This window comes from Puntigrus tetrazona, chromosome 6 (assembly GCF_018831695.1).
Source record: "Puntigrus tetrazona isolate hp1 chromosome 6, ASM1883169v1, whole genome shotgun sequence".
NCBI classification, from domain to species: domain Eukaryota; kingdom Metazoa; phylum Chordata; class Actinopteri; order Cypriniformes; family Cyprinidae; genus Puntigrus; species Puntigrus tetrazona.
In genome coordinates this window covers 10739883-10757089 of record NC_056704.1, presented here as the reverse complement: position 1 = coordinate 10757089, position 17207 = coordinate 10739883, and the positions used below count along the sequence as shown (strand labels likewise).

At 36.9% G+C, this 17207-nt stretch overlaps 1 protein-coding gene and 1 pseudogene across 2 annotated transcripts in view; both read left to right on the top strand.

The window, feature by feature from the left end:
• ntn1a (netrin 1a) overlaps nt 1–17207 on the top strand; it is a 255680-nt gene that overhangs the window by 78436 nt on the left and 160037 nt on the right. The gene's annotated exons all lie outside the window — the stretch shown is intronic.
• LOC122346895 lies at nt 1129–15248 on the top strand (annotated as a pseudogene).

Genomic DNA, 17207 nt, shown 5'->3' with positions numbered 1-17207 from the left:
TTTATATTTACGAGTCGACTTTGAGTTAAAAATGCAACCTTCTCAAACCATAAACAGAAAGAATACATTTTAGTGGCATTTTAGTGGTAACTCAAAGCCGAGTAAAAATTCATGAAAATTTGTGATTTGGTTGAACATCATTGTGGGCCAATGTTGTAAAAGATGCACAACAATTAATTTGAGAAAAACAACATTTCACTTCTGGGTTGTAATTTACTTTGCACTTGCCACCTGTTGCCGCCAGATGCGACTTTCTATGAAATTAGCGTCGTCATTGAAATAGCAGTCAAACAGAAACAATGTTGTGACAATTTGGCGACATAAACCAGCTATTTGTTTTTGCCTTTATAATGGAAACAGCAATCATAAGTTCAGTGATGAATTAGTTCCTTCCAGTCAACCTGGCAAGGCTACAATAGAGGTCATTAAAGCTAATACCAGGCTGTTCCCACTACCTATTGTTGTGCTTGGGAAAAAAAACTGACCAGCATTAACAGCATTACCGTGAGGCCATTATTAACTACCGCAGGTTGCATTTTATCGTCCTGGTAACCTGCTGTACCCGGCAGCTAGAATTTTCTCAAGTTTAACTTGTTTAATGACTGACAGGCCAGTGTGCGGGTTTTAGATAGTTATTCTTGAATCAGCAAATTCCCCTTTGTGACCACAATGAAATATTAATATATCAAAAATAATATTTGGACTGGTGCTGCATACATTTAGGAGCTACGTGGACAACAGAAACTTGAACATCCTGTCCGCTTTAATAGATCAGAAAAAGCCCCTGACATCAGATCAGGAAGTCAGCTTAATCTATTTTTAACACTGTTCTGCTTTTTTTTTTTTTTTTTAATTGAAGAAATGTAAGATATTGTGTGATTATCTTACCATATCTGGTTATCAGGAGTTGTTTCACAAGGTGAATTAAACCTTTATTTAAACCTTACATTTCAATTATTATTTAGAAATATTATATTACTATCATAGTGTCATTTATATAAAAGCTTCAACCGCAGTTTTTTAATCAGAAATAGTGTCGTTTTCGATATTTGATTAATACTGAGATGTATTCGGACCTATAAAAGCAGATCGTTTGTTTCTCTAGAAAGCTAACTATGCAGCGCACTTCCCTGTTTATGCAAATCCGCTTTATGACGCGTGACGCAGGAAGGGACGTGATGTTTGGTGAGTGATGGGTTTTGAGTACGACTTGACAAGTGTTTACAAGAAGCTAAGCGAAGCAAAGAAACTTTGCTTTAGCGTATCGTCTGTAATATTGGAGATGCGAGTTTTGGATTTAATGACTCAGAGTTAATAACCGAATGTTTGCTTCACGGTTTGGGGGATTTTTGTTTTGACATTGGGGAAAGTTTTGAGAATGACAGCAAAGCACAATCTAATACGAGCCACACATTAAATACCTTAATTAAAAAAAATAAAAGCATGGCGTTGGAATGCAAACGTGTTTTGCGTGAAGGGCTTCGTAGATCGACTCTATCTGTGTGTCTTTCACAGCTGCGCTTTTAAAAACTGCTCACGTCAGCCAAACTTGAGACATTTAGCTGAACTAGTCAAGATATTTTTAACCTTTCATTTCAATCTTACTTGGTCAGTGACTCACTGAGAGAAAAATCCCACCAAATGCAATTTAATTTTACATTTAGTGTAATTAGTCTGTTAAAAGAGGAATTCTTTTTCCTTTTAATGTAATGACACTCTTCTTATTACTCATGAAGGTGCTATAATAGATCCTGTAGCTACGCGCGCATCTCACGAGTATTTCTGTGAGGTCTGTTTCTTGATGATTGAGTTTTGCCTCGCTTATCATTCCTGGTTTTCTTTGCATGCTATGTGGTGTTTATTGCTGGATGGCAGGTGCCGTACTTGTAACAGTATGCGCAAATAAACTTTAAATGTCATCAGGAAGAAAAACAAACAGTTGGCAACTGTGGCATCCCCTTAATAATCCCTAAACCACATATTTCTCTTGAATTCTCCCACACCGCGTAGAACATTTTCCTAAACTTCATTTACATCATTAAACATCATTTACAGACATGCAAAGGATGCTGTATGTTTACTTCCTGAAGGGAGACTAGCGTGTGTTCGTCTGCGTAGATAGCGTTATCTGGAATTTTGTTGACACATGTTGAATTCGTTCAGGTTACACCGTGTTAGTGCATAGAAGCGATAGCCCTGCATAATAGTGTAGGACTTCTTTCTTGACTAATATAACCATGCAGTTCTATGTGATCATCATATTTACGTAACAGATGAAGGAGGTGCTGTATACTGCAACCTTTTTTCACAATTCCAAAAACAAGGAAAGCTTTACAGCTTTCTTTATGTTTATATGTTGTTTGACAGTTACAGTGAAGATGCAGCACACCTCATGCACGGAGGACCGGATCCAGCACGCTCTGGAGAGATGCCTGGACGGACTCCGGCCATCAGAATGCCTCACACAATCCTGGAGTGGTAAGACCACCCCATTGACCCTCTGTTGCCGATAGGTCTACTTTAGATCTATTTTGCCCAGTTTGTTTGTGTTTTTCCCTTTTTCCCTTTGTGGTTTTCAAATAACCTTGTGCTGCAGACAGGGAAATTGAAGGTATTTACCACAAAAATTTGCTTAATTCTTGCAAATAGTTGTCTATACATAATACCCTTGGATCAGTGAAAAGAGATGCAAAAACACACGACACACTCTTTTTTTTGTGTGGCTATTAATCTATTCCAAAAAAAGCAATTCATGCATGCATTGCCTTAAATGCACCTCTTCTGGGATGAGTTTGTGTTTGTTATAATTAGAAAGCATTGAAGCATAGATAATTAAAATATTCATATAAACATAAATATTCCTGGTGCAATAACAGAAGATAAAAAAGACATTAGCCTTGAAAATAAAAAAATATATAAAGTAGTTGGACGTATATTTTTGTTAATATTAAATACCTAGAAAGTGCTAAAATAATAATAAGAAAACAACCAACCATGATGCGCAACCAATATGCATAAATAACAGAACGGGAAATATTAGCGAGAGGATCCCTTCACAAAGATTTTTCTTGAGTTTTTAGTACGTATGAAACCAACATGAATACAAACCGCACATAAATTTGGCATGTTTTAATCTAGTGTTTTTCCCCTGTCTTTCTCATGAACGTCATAGCGTATATATTTGTCATGGGCTCACATAGTTCTGTGAATGAGTTGGTGTAAATGCCAACTGATTGAGCGTATGTCTGCATCAACCCACCCACATCTGCATTTTTCAATATAAAAGCCATTTTTCACGTTTCATTTGCTCGAAGACGACGAGATGCTTAGCTTTAAAATACTGTCATACTGATAGAGTTGAATTAGCTCTCATTAAGAATCTCCGTTAGTTGTGTATTTGATTTGGTTGTTTTTCTAAACCATGGGACCGACGCACTCGTGAACACCATGACAAAGTTTGTGTAGAGAGTGTGACACTGTTGATAGGTTCAGAGAAAACATGTTGTTTTCAGAGAGCGTTGTAAAGGAAATGTATTATTCCACACATTTGAGCAGGAAATTAAGATGCCTTTCGAGTAAAGCTGTAAAGCGGTCTTTAATAGGAAAGCTGCAGCTGCCTTAAATATCCAATTCAGCATCATTCTAAATTTGTTTTGAGGTTACACACAGTTCTTTCCCTTAACCAATACGATCTGTTAACACTGCTGCTCTCAAATTGTACACCACAGTGTACATGTTCTTTCTCAGAATTGTAACCAAAACTGCACAGTACAGGTTATACCAGGGATCCCTTTGACATCTACGCAGCAAGGACTCAGACCGTCATGTCATGTAAACAGCCCTGTCTGATTCAGTGATTCGACTTCGTTTGGTTGCGCGGTGGTTTCATGCACACATGGCGGACTTGTTTACTAGATATCATGTTCATTTGAGGTATAAAGCATGCACGTTTGTCCCAGTTTCACGATAAGGTTTTTCACGCGTGTGTATTTATGCGTGTTTGCGCAGCTGGCTGGTGTATGAACCGCTGGAGTCTAGAAGAGCTCGTTAAGAGGGACCCAGAAAATTTTCTAATTCTGCTGCAGCAAATTCTCAGAAAAACAAGAGAGGTGAGTGTGCATGTACATGTAGACGCACCCCTAACTAAACAGAATTCTACACCCGCAGAGTAGAAGTGATACTTTAAGTCACGTTTCTGATCAAAATCTTCTGCGTTGAGCTCACTATGCCCCCTTGTGGGCTCTGCAGGCTATGGCAGAGGAGATTGAATCTAATCCATGCTGAGATACTGATGTTGTTCATAATTAAACTGATTTCAGCAAAAACTTTTTTAATGTGATCAAGAACACGGTAAATCTGTCTGTGATACATGCCGTATGTCTTTCTCTGCTCTTTTAGGTTCAGCAGCAGTGTCATTATGAGCTTGTGGCCCCCTTGGCTCTCATGTTTGAGTCCACACTCCTGCAGGTAAAGTAAATACAGTGTTATTTAAGAACTAATCTGCCAAAGCCTTGATGATAAAAACTGATTAAATACACCATGATTAATAAATGCCTTTATTTTTGTTTTGTTAGTTTTTTTCTGGCAAAAAAATATAAGGGTGGTACAACCATCCTAATGCTATAATGAAAGAAAACAGTCCTAGTTCCTAAGCCGTATTACCTTATTAAAACATTATTTAGTAATTACTAAACTTACTCGTACTATACTACAATATACCAGTATAATATCTGAGTTATCTGTTATCTGTGATATTTAAATGTGTGAAGTGTTCCTCTTAATTTTTGGAAATGAACAATGCTTTAGGGTTTTGAAAATGTAAAAAAAAAAAAAAAAAAAAAAAAAAAAAAAAAAAAAAAAAAAAAAATATATATATATATATATATATATATATATATATATATATATATATATATATATATATATATATATATATATATATATACGCTTAAGTTTGGTACATTTTCAGATATTCATTTCACTTCGTAAAGCATGATTTAATACTAAGTTAGAAAAATGAAAAGCATTACTAGTAGACCACCTTCTGACCTCACGTGTCTGTTTTTTCTTGTAGATGCCTCTTTGCCCGTCTGATGGAGAGATTCTGACAGAGGCTTGTGAGGTGTTCCATGACTTCCTAGCATGGCCTGAACCTTACTATAGTGTGTGTCGTAACCTGCTCTCCACCTTACATCAAGAGCTTAGAGCTCCAGGTATACTGTTAAAAAGAAAAGTGCAGTGACGTAGTATTTTTCAGAATAGCTGAGTTGTTTATCAGCTTTAACTTGGAGTACTAGGAGTACCTTAAAGATGCTTTAACGTCAGTGCTTTCACCACAAAGTTTAGTTACATAATGTTGAAATCTGATAAAAATCTGATGTTCTTGTGTGCATGTGCTTGTAACAGGGATTTCATACCACAGGCTGGTAAGAGAGGAACAAGGCCTTGCCACCTCCAGTCAGCGTTCTAAGATCATGTGAGTGTGTTTCCACAGAAGCAGGAGGAAATCCTGTTGTGTCAGTTATTGCTCAGCCCATTGTGGTTGCAGTCTTCACCTCTCGCTTCCTGTGTCAGTTCTTGGATATTCAGAATTTGTCTTATTATAAGATCACTTATCTGTGTCAAACACTTCATGACAAATAATGATGACATTTTTATCCTAGTGTTTAATTAACAGATTTGAATGTTTTTATTATAAGTTGGTTTTTTTGTCAATTTTATCCAATAGGTCAAGATTGATTAATATGAAAATGAATAAGAACCGACAATAGAATGATCTCTTAAGAACCGCGTGGTTCTGAAATCTAGAGTAATTCAAAATCACAGGAATAAACATTTAATAATATAACAATAAATTCTTGAAAATTATGAACTTTCAAATATGTGACCCTTGTTTTTTTATTGATAATTATACATAATCTAAAAGCTGAATAAAAAGCTTTTCATTGATAAATGATTTTGTATGACATTAGGAGATAATTTGGTTGAGATACAGCTGTTTGAAAATCTGGAATCTAAGCGAGTAAAAAATCACCTATAAAGTTGTCCAAATGAAGTTCTTAACAATAACCCCTTATCATTTGGCGGTTCAAATACTGTACGTTAAAGTAACTTGACATTTACATTGAAGACCAGCAATAATAATTTTCATTTTGATGACATAATAATGGCAATATTTACATGTCAGAGTTGAGCTACTCTGGGAGCAAATGGACCGTGATGTGTGTAAGAAGTGTCCAACTAGTGTGAATGGTCTTTGGGAAATCCTTCAGGTGGCTTGGAGTAATATATCAAGTCAATGTTTGAATAAACTGACAGCTCTTTGCCTAGATTATGTAGATCTGTAATAGCTGCGAATGGCGGATATTTTAATGAATCTAAATGTTTTATATTTTCTATGTATAAACTTTTTAAGTAATAAAATATGTTTTCATAGTTTGTGTCCCTTATCAGGGCAAAATGATCACAAATAAGAAGGATTCATGCCAATACTGTCCAAAACCCCAGTTTTCCAGGGCATTTCCAAACTTCTGGAGGGCAGTTAAATGGTACCACAGTGCAATTTTTTTTTTTTTTCATGGCCACTTTAGTTTAGCACAGACCTACCTATAGTCTGTCCTGGACAAACATCTCCCCCTGTGATATCAAATATGTCGAAAAATGGATTAAATCGAAAGAATTAAATCAAATATACTAGAAAAAAACAAATGCAAACTTCTCCCGTGGACAAAATAGATGTGTTTTATTTGTTTCTTCTACACTGCAGTGACATTTTCTGATGTTTTCTCTGTTGCAGTACGGTGTTGTTGATGAACCCGGCTGAGGTGCCTGCTGAGTTCCTGTCTGTGGCGGAGCAGCTCAGTGGAGCAGAGGTCTCGCAGAGAGAGCAGCATTACACTCATTAAACACAGCTACCAGGCAGTGCTCGGAACTAAATACCCACTACAGACCATCAGCGGTGCTCTACAGGTAAGCCACACTGTTCCATGACCCACAAAATAATGTTTCCTGTTTTAATGCGCTCCAACTTAAGTTGATGCAGAGTGTACACGTGCGTCAGATTGTGATTGAGGATGAGTGAATGTGTGGGGGTTTCACTTTGTGGGTGTCAGGAAGTGAATGATCTTATTGGGGGGGAGGCGTGATAATTAAATGTGTGACCAAAATGACTCATATGTGGGTTGAAAGGTGGCTAATGGGGAAGAAATAGATGGATTGAGAAGGTGTAAAGAAGCGGTAGAGCTTGCAAATGGTAAAATGTATTATTATTTTGTTAGATTACTCAGAAGCTAAAATCAACTTCATTTGAAACACAGCTAAGCATTCATTGAATTCTGACTTGACCTGAGTGACTTGCAGTAACCCAAGAAGTTACAGTACATGACTAAGTTGGTTCCTTTTTAGTGCCTGAGTGATGATGAGTTGGCACAGATCCTGTCCTCAGTGAGTGACCATCTAGAGTCTGCAGCGGCCATGACGGATATAGTTAAAGCTCGAGAACATGTGAGAGGTGGTCTGGAGGCGCTGCGAGAAAAACTTTGCCATACCAGTCTCCAGCGGCACGACTTCAGATGGTACGATCCCGCTTTCTGCTTATAGCCCCTTACAAATCTGAGGTAGCTCAGTAATTGTTACCAGACTTGTCTAACCTAATAATAATAATAAAAAAACAAACAATAGTATTATGAAAAATGTGTGTGTGTGTATGTGTATTATAATTATTTCTTTTCACGTTCTAAATCAGTGGTTCTCATATAGGATAGGCATTAGCAAACTTCAACATGGCTCCAGTTATCATAATCATAAATTAAAGGCTTAAAAATGGGCTGTACACGATTAAATTTACTTTGTTTTGACTTACTTTTTGTTACAATAGCAGTAACTGAGGTATATATCAGATTAGGCCTTAAAAATGTTGTTCTGGACAAACAGGGCATCTTGGAGATAAAAGGTTGTGAACCACTGTTCTAAACTGCACTATTAAGGTTACTGTCAATCAATGTCATTCTTATAGTAAAAGTAATTACTACTGTTCCATCAATTACTGTTCACAAGCAACAAATAATATGGAAAAATAATAAGTTACTACATAGACACATTGAATGTGCATTATTATAGACTATATGGCTGAAGTATGTGGACAGCTTTTATTTAACGCATGTGGCTAATTCAGCCAAAATTTCCACAAACATTTTAGCAGAATAAGGACTGTTCACAAAGCAAAGTCCATATTGAAATAATTTTCCAAGCCTGATGGGGAAGAATGTGCCTGGCCTGCACAATACCCAAGCCCATTTACCACCTGTGAGATGAATTGAGAGCTCAGGTATAAACCAGGCTCCATCACCCATCAACTGACCTCACTTATATTCTGTTGATTGACTGGTATCAAATCCCCAAGCCACGTTTCCCAGAAGAACGAAAGCTGTTACAGCAGCAAACTCCATATTGAAGCCAGTGACTTTGAAATATTTGGGTGTCCACATACTTTTGGCCATCTAAATTGGTGGTCTACATCCTATAGGGTTTCATGGTTGTTGCTTGGTGACATACTACACTATTTGTCTGGGCAGCAGTAGTACATATTACCTGGCACCAACTCCTAGAAACTTAACCAAGATGGATGGCCAACATGAAGCAATAAAGCTGATGGCATGATTTTTCCGTTTGGGAAACAGTGGTGTGTTGGGTTTGGAGTGGGCTAGTGATTAATGAGAGAAACTTTGTTGTGTTTGTGTCACTAGGGGTTCTACAGACGCTCGGCCTTCCAGCAGCCAAGTGCTACACCTTCCATTGGGACAAGGATAATTTTGGTAGGACACTGAATCCAATCCAGTGCCATTTTTTTTTCTGCCATGAGCTTGTTCAAACATTTGTTTGGCTGTTTTAGAATTATAAACATTCAATGATTGATTTCCAGTCACATTGATTTAGTTTAAAATGTCATTAGGGGGTTTCATGAGTTGAAAGTTAATACCCCAGCTAATAATAACCCTCTGGGTCATGATTTTCCAACTTGTTTTTTGCTAGATGTTCTAAACAACCTTCTAGACATGGAGTCTGAATTGAGCTTATCTCAAACATCTGAGGTCATGGAGGAGGATGATGTTGACAACGTGGATGTGGAAGACGATGAATATGAGGACTTGGAGGAAGGTTTTGTATCAAGCGGTTGCACTGACTATAGGGCCTCAACCTTCTCTACCGTTTCTTCCTTTCCACGGCCTCCAAAGACTCCATGTTCTCCACTCTCTCAGTCGCTTCCTCCGAATGTTCTCCCCCTTTCCACACTCTCATCCTCATCTCAAGCTTCAGGCACTGACAGTGACTTCTGTGAGGATGCAGAAGAAGACAGCCTGACAGCATCCGTGCCCAAGTCCAAAACCAGCGCACGACTTTCCAAGCGCCTCTCACGACTATTCAAACCTCGCAGCAACTCTCTGTGTCGAGCTAAAAGCCTGGGCAGCCCTGAGGCCAAAGAATTAGTTATAGCTGTCCGCTCTAAGAGATCCAATTCTCTTCCACAGCAAGTACGTCTGCGGAGCTCTGAGTTAGGGTTCCCAGCTCCCCCTCTCTCACAGCTGCAGTATGTTTGCTATAGAAGGAGACCCATTCTGAGTACCGATGATGTAGAAGGGCCTCCAGGGTCCACAATGCTCAGAGTGGTGGTGTTCGGGGGCAGATCATGTGGCAGGGAGACTCGCCCGTGCTTATGGCAGCCTGAGAACAAAAGAAAGAGACTGTCCACACTTGACCAAAGCTTTCAGGATGAAGTTTTTCTTTGTGCCTGTAAGGAGGGATACTAGTCCAGCCAACATCTCCAGGAGGAACTCTGGTTCTTCTCTGCAGCTGTCAGCGAGTCCACTGAAACCAGCCGTCTCTAGCACTGTGAGTGAAATCACATCCCTTGAGTCTAAAGTACAAATACTTTGGTTTTTGAGTGTATGCTAAGGTATGTGTATTGTACATGTAATGTCCATATCATCACCAACATTTTTTTTTTTTTTTTTTTTTTTTTTTTTTTTGCATTGAGTAGTTATCTCACAAGGTAGCAACACCGAGAAGCAGTCCTTCAACTAGTTTAAAGATTATGCCTTTGGCAGACACAAGCTTGGCTTTCACATTAAAACTGGAGTATACTTTTTGTTAATCATTTATTTTTCAAATCTGAACTTTAGGACTGAATCGCTGTCTACAAAAATCTGATTCATTTGTACAAACAGGCTGCATACATACCACAGCTAAAGCTCCACTTCTCTAAATTCCCATTCTGTACAATTATATTGAAATGACAGCAAATACATAATGGCAACCGAATATAGTTTAGATTTTAGAAGCTTATAACAAACTGGACTGAACAAGGCATGTTCGTCTTCTCCAAGTAGTTCACAGGAAGAGAAGAATGTGTCTTGACTCATTCTTAAAGGGATCATATGACGATGCTAAAAATAACATTATTTTGTTAAATTTGCTACCCATTTTTAATGGGAAAGTGCCCAAGCAATGTTGTTCAAAATTGGGCAAAATTGCTCAAAAAGGTTGCCCAGTTTATCATTAGCATAATGCAACGTGTTTATGCGGTTTAAGGTTTTTCCAAAGATCACAATCTAATATTAAGCCAAAAGTGGCTAACAACAAAATTCTTCAGCTGCCATTCATGTTACTTGCTTGTAGCCACAAACCATTTCTGTAGTTATCACTACGTCAATCATTACAGTTTCACATGTGGTTCCTGTATCCCATACACACTTAGAATCACAATTCACTCCCACATTTAAATGTGGTTATCACTCCCAAAATCATTAGTGTGTACCGGCTGCATTGTTTAGTTGAATTTCTAGCTACATCTCTGATGGCTGATCTTGTAATCTATGTATCCCAGACCTGGATAGATTAGCATCTTTTGGTGGTTTCAGTGGGGCATTTGTTTCACAGCTAATATCAAATTTTACTAGGCTGGGAAACAGCTAGACCAAAAAGAATTCAGCAGTCACATGGATGTGGAGTTGTACTCCATTTCTGGGCTAACTTTACATCACAAATAAACAAATAATAATAAAGTCTTACATTACTTGAAGTCAAAGCAAGGATTTTGTTAGTCTGTACATCCATACTCGTGTCAGATTTTAACATTGATATTAATTTGTCAACAGGATCTCAGTATGAATGGAACAGAGGACAGCACTAATGATATAGCCAATCTTCTGGGAATGCTGGATCCATGGTATGAGCGTAACACACTGAGTCTGCTGGAGCTTCCCGTTAATGTGGTGTGCCAGGTGATTCTTATGCATCCACACACACTCATTCACATGAACAGAGAGTGCATGCATATCCAAATAATTAGCAAGAACGACAGTAAATCTTTTGTTATATTTCATGCTTTTGATATCACATGCACGCACTCAAAAAACCACATCCCATAAAACCACTCATATGAGGAACTTGAGTGTGTGAAAGTGTGTTTTGAATTGTTTTGATTATTACCATGGCAAAAAAAACAAAACATTTCCTTATCAAATTACCGATGAAAAATATATTAATACCAAATGGTCTGTCCATAACAGCAGACATCCAAGATCGAGTCAGAGATGTCTGAGGGGCCTGGTGAGGAGCCTTTACCGATATTTGCTGACCTGGTGCTCTATTATTGCCGTCATGCCGCTCGCCCTGCCCTCATTCAGCTCTATCAAGCAGAGGTGAATAAAAAAACATGCCATTTTCTCAATCTCTAGCTGTTTCGGTCATAGACTGCAGATGTAAAACTATACCTTAACAGTTACATAAACTTTGGAGTTTTGAATTTGAATGAATGAATTCTTATTAAATTAATGAATTATTAATAGAATAAACTATTATTTAATACTTGGTGTTAACTAATGAAACTACGGTATTTCATTCAGCTTTTGTTTTGTAACTTGTCTTATACTGCCACAGTGTCATCCAGTGGTTTCATAAAAGTTTAAATCTTGTAGTTGACACTAGCTGGAGGCGAGAGACGGACTGAGGTGTTTGTTCACTCTCTGGAGCTCGGACACACAGCTGGTACAAGAGCCATCAAGGCCATGGGTAAGTGTGAACAAGTACCAGTTTCCAACACAAGGGTCAATTTAAAAATGATGTACTTATGTAAATGTTATAAAGTTTAATGTGTGCAAATAATATGAGGTGACTAATTTATTTATTAAAAATTCAACGTTTTTATTTTTCAGGTGCTGCAAGTAAAAGATTTGGCATTGATGGAGATCGAGAGGCTGTTCCTTTATCGCTTGAAGTTACTTATAATCGAGTAAGATGAACTTTCCATCATTTGAAGAATTTTTCAATGGTGCAAGCATGCGATTCTCATTTTTCCTTTCTTTTTTTGTCTTTATATACAGATACATATCAGTGGCAGAAGTCAGAAGACAAGGGCAGAGAAGTCCTGCACCTCTATAAACCTGCAAAAAGCCTGCAGAAATGTTGAGGAACTAGGTAGAAAATAACTGATCTCACTATGGCCAACCAATGTTGATTAGGGCTTTCAGTTGTTTACATTTGAATGTAATAAATTGCATAAAAATAAATAACAAAATGGCATTGACATTATGATGAATTACTGGCTCAAAAATTACTGTTACTGTTAAAAATTACAATTACTGGCTCAACATTACTGGCTCAAAAAAACCAACAACTTCTCAACCCATTCCCCAACCCAGAGCCATTTCACTGTATAGGCTTACAATGATAATTGTAATATTTTCTGTTTCTTTAGATTCTAAAATGGAGTGCCTTCATTTGACAATGACAGAAGTGCTGAAGAGACAAAACTCTAAATCAAAGAAAGGCTACAATCAGGTGAGCAGGAAGGAAGTATGGAGAAAGCTGAGATGTGGTTTAAACAGCCCCGAAACTAACTTAGCGCAAACACCTACAGTTACTCTCATGTGGTTTCTGCAGCAGCGTGTAGCAGTCGACAAACAACAAAACTTTTTTATCAAGAGCAAACATTTTGGTTTTTATTTACCTGTTTCTGTACCAGTTTACATGATACGGCTCGTGTTTTTACACCTTGGTGTTTTTAGCGCCTGTAGCACTTTCATTTTACAGTGTCAGTGGTTGCTCTTTGGTTCAGTTATACCACACACTGACTGTACTTCATCTTGTTTTGTTGTCGTTATACAGTTGGTTGCAAATTTGTTTAACAAATGTTTACAATAAACAAAAAAATGTATATATCATGCTTGTTTCCTATAGCAGTGTCTGTTTGAAAGACGTTAACAATGTTACTGTAATTTCGTAGATGAAGCTCAAATGTTTATGAATATAAAAAAATTGTTTTGGCGATTCAAGTTGGAGTATCTTTAGTGTTTTATTCAGATTAAACTTATAAAACAACGTTTGTGTTACAGCAACTGACCACCACACAGGTAAAGGTGGATAAGGTTCAGGTTAGTGGAACTTGCAACACCACCTTCGCCGTTTGTCTGGACCAAGACGAGAAGAAAATCTTACAGAGTGTGGCCAGGTAGAGTTTGATTTTGATGGCATTTTTATGCTGATGTTTGGCTAAAAAGGATATGCAGTTTACTTCCTGCACAGCGATGGTAGTCAGACGGGTTTTTACATTTGTTCTGTGTGAACCATGACTGTGGGCTCAAGCTGTCAAAAATGTAAAAACTTTATTAAATAGTGAACAGTTATATTTAATAATGTTTCACATTGCTGCTGATTTTAAGAATTGCATTTTACATTTTAAACGGGGGCAGACTTTGTGAACATAAGAGTTTTTTATACTCCTTGCATTAAGCCAGCAAAACAAAAAAAAAAGGGGAACAAAAACCATGAAATGTCATTTTCATGTTTTACTGTGAGATGGAAATGAGACTGAAAGTGACCACGGCTGTTTGTTACAAAGAAAAAAATGGTCAAATCTGTCATAAGTTGTCATAGAGACCTAAATATTTGTTAGAAATATAGTTCAGTAACCAACGACTGATAAAGACTTTCAGTGCATGAAATGTAACGTGATGTAAGCTGAACATTTATACAGAACTTTTTTTTTCCTCTCTTCGCAGGTGTGAGGTATCAGTTTGTTATAAATCAGATAGTTCAGCTGATTGGACGAAAGGAAGGGTGTTCTCGTCCCAGATGCAGCCTCTGCAGCCAACCTTCTGCTCTCTGCTTTGTCTCCCTGTTGCCACTTTCAGTGGACCTCAGCCTTGAACCCACAGACTAGGCTATGTAGTTTTCCTCTCCTAATTCTGCATATCGACTCTTTTAAAAAAGCTAAGATACAATTTCAGGCAAAAGTGCTCTTTTATTAAGTACAGCGAGTGTTGTTTGCTTGACATTTATGAGATGAGGATAACTTGTTTTTCAGCCTGAGGTACATCCTTCTGAATATAATTCAGTGGACAAGCTGAGACAGAATTTAAGGACTTATGACTAGCATCTGAATTAGGTTATGAAGCAAAACCTGAGTCATCCATAATGAAGGTTTGGTACTTTGAAAGGGATGTATTTACTAGAATGAAACTGGGCCTGTCCTGGTCCTTATAAAACCAGCGTGGATGAACACTCTTGTTAATGCACATATTAACCACCTTTTAAATAAACACTGTGGACACTGTAATAATATGTTTGTATATATGACAAAATTATTTTATGTAGCTATAATCAAAATTCTCAGGAAAAATTTCTATATTCCTTTACAGTCTTTCTTTTTTTTATTTTTATTTAAACTAATATCTGTCTGGACAGAGAACTTGCGACAGCGTGTGCCTCAGATTTTAGTCGTTAAAAATCTAATCTATTCTGTGATTATTTCTGTATATGTTTGTATATATTCTCTGCCTGATTATTTTTGCTGTACTGTGTTTTAAAAATCCGAAACCTGTCAGTTTTGAATACCTCTCGTTGTAGTTTGCTGTGTTTCCCAGCAGAGGTCCTTGTAAACCATGTGTTGAGTTGATCTTGTGGTCTCTGGAGGCTGTGCAGTGGTGGATAAATACCGGCATCACTGGCAGTAAAAAACCTAAACGGTTCAATCAGTGCACTGTAAACCTGGCACAGTTTGTAAGGGAAACAAACTGAATTCTTTCTTTCTAAATTAAATATGTGTATATTGGTTCTCTAACATGATCAGAATAACTGTCAAAACATTTATTTCGTCTCTGATTCTTTTTGAATCACTTTGTATATGTGTTAGGAGTGGAGTACAGTGTACATATGTATGATTTTAATAAAAAAGAAAAAAATTGAGCAGATTTATGGATTTTTCTGTCCATTTGTTAAATAACGTCCATGTGTTAAACTCTGTAAATACTTTCTATTTGCAATAATACTACATTTTATTTGTTATGACAGTATGTTGGACAGAGTGTTGTGGACTATTGACAGACTATTGACTAGTGCTAGTGATATTTATATTTTTTTATATATGTGGATTTATATTGTGTGTGTGTGTGTGTGTGTGTGTGTGTCATCAGAATTCCTAGTTACCAACATTTTGAACATCTTTTATGGAGGTGATTTTTACCCATACAGCCATTACATATTACATAGACTTTAAATGCTTGTTTTTGGTTTTCCACTACAGTGAAAACTAGTTCTATACAGATCGTAGAGGCATTCTCATGATCAAATGTCAGGTTAATAACTAAACAATGACAACTTTGTCTGCAAAAACAATGTTCCTTTGCTGAGGGTATTTATGAACTGTTAGCCTGTTCAAGATGTTATCAAAGATCGTAAAAAATGTCACAAGATGACTGTGCCTATTAAAAAAAAAACATCCATTGAGGAAAAGTTTAAACGTGTTAGGAGAACCTAAAATCAGATTATGGCAGTTATGATCATGTTCTTCAAGGATAAATAGTCCCATTGTCAATAAAACATGATCATTCTGAAACGATTTGTAATAGAGTTGGATTTGGATGCCTTCATCCTCACTTTAATGTAGGCCATTTGTCAACGTGTCTGTTCCTATTAGTAAAAGTAAATTGTTACTCACAAACCCTGGCAAGAACATCAAGATCAAAAGATTAAAATTATGCTTAAAGAAACAATTTTAGGATGAATTGGATTAAACCCATCGGGCCTCATTCAAGAAACATTCGTAAATATAGGAGTAGGCTAATTTGCTCGTAGAAGGGACTTTCCCTCTCCTCTGAATTCACAAACGATTGCTAAACAACATTTTTGATTGGACGTGTATGAATTCCAATCATTCGCAATTAGTGAAATTACGGAAATTGCGTGTCCAGGAATGCAGTGGAATAGTTTGATTACTTTCTCAGGTTCTGCCCCAGTATATTGTAAAAAAAAGACTAATAGGCCATACAGGGGCGCCATTAGAGAGAGAAACACAGGACCGTGGAAGGAGATCGCGATTTACGTCTCCTCCTCCCTTGATTAGACGCCTGTGTAAAAAGTGACCCAAAGCTAAAAAAAAAAAAAAAAAAAAAAAAAAAGAAAGAACAGTGTTTTATGCACCATTTACACGTGATAGGGAGCGGTGTTCATTTCCATCATACCAGCTAACATTTTAAAATATGAACACTTTCATGAATCTGCAAGTCTTATGTAGACCAGCTTTACGAACAATTTGCACAAAAATGTTGTACATTGTCCCTGTTCTCTTAAAAGTGGTAGCAAGTGATTGACTTTTTGAATCGTGAGTCATTGAACCATTTCTTTTAAAATACCATTCAGGAACAAAACACCTGCTCAGTCAATGGTAAAAATAAGAAGTTGCCTTGAAAGTAAATTTTTGTAATTGTTGCCCAAAGATCTTCACAATAAATACTAAGATCTTATACTAAGATACATAGATCTTAGATATCTATATACAGTATACATAGATATCTCTTTAGCTGTGACTTCCCATTCAACATACTAGAGAGGTCAAAGAGGGCACATTCACTGTGCAACTGCAACCATTTTACAGTTATACAGTCATAAACTTTTTGGATTGTGTCAAACAGCTTATGAAATGTTGTTTGGACCATTCAATTGCATTATCTACATATACATATCTATATGGTCTGTATTAGTAAGCAGATATGAATAGCCTTTCAAGTCTTTTTATCCATGTTGGTATTCTTATGTCAGCGACATAGACTGCTTACAAGAAACAAATTAAAACTCTTTAAAAACAAAATAATAAAAAATTTTATCCGTAACTTTATATCCAAATACAAATGAAGATTATCATAAATGTAAAA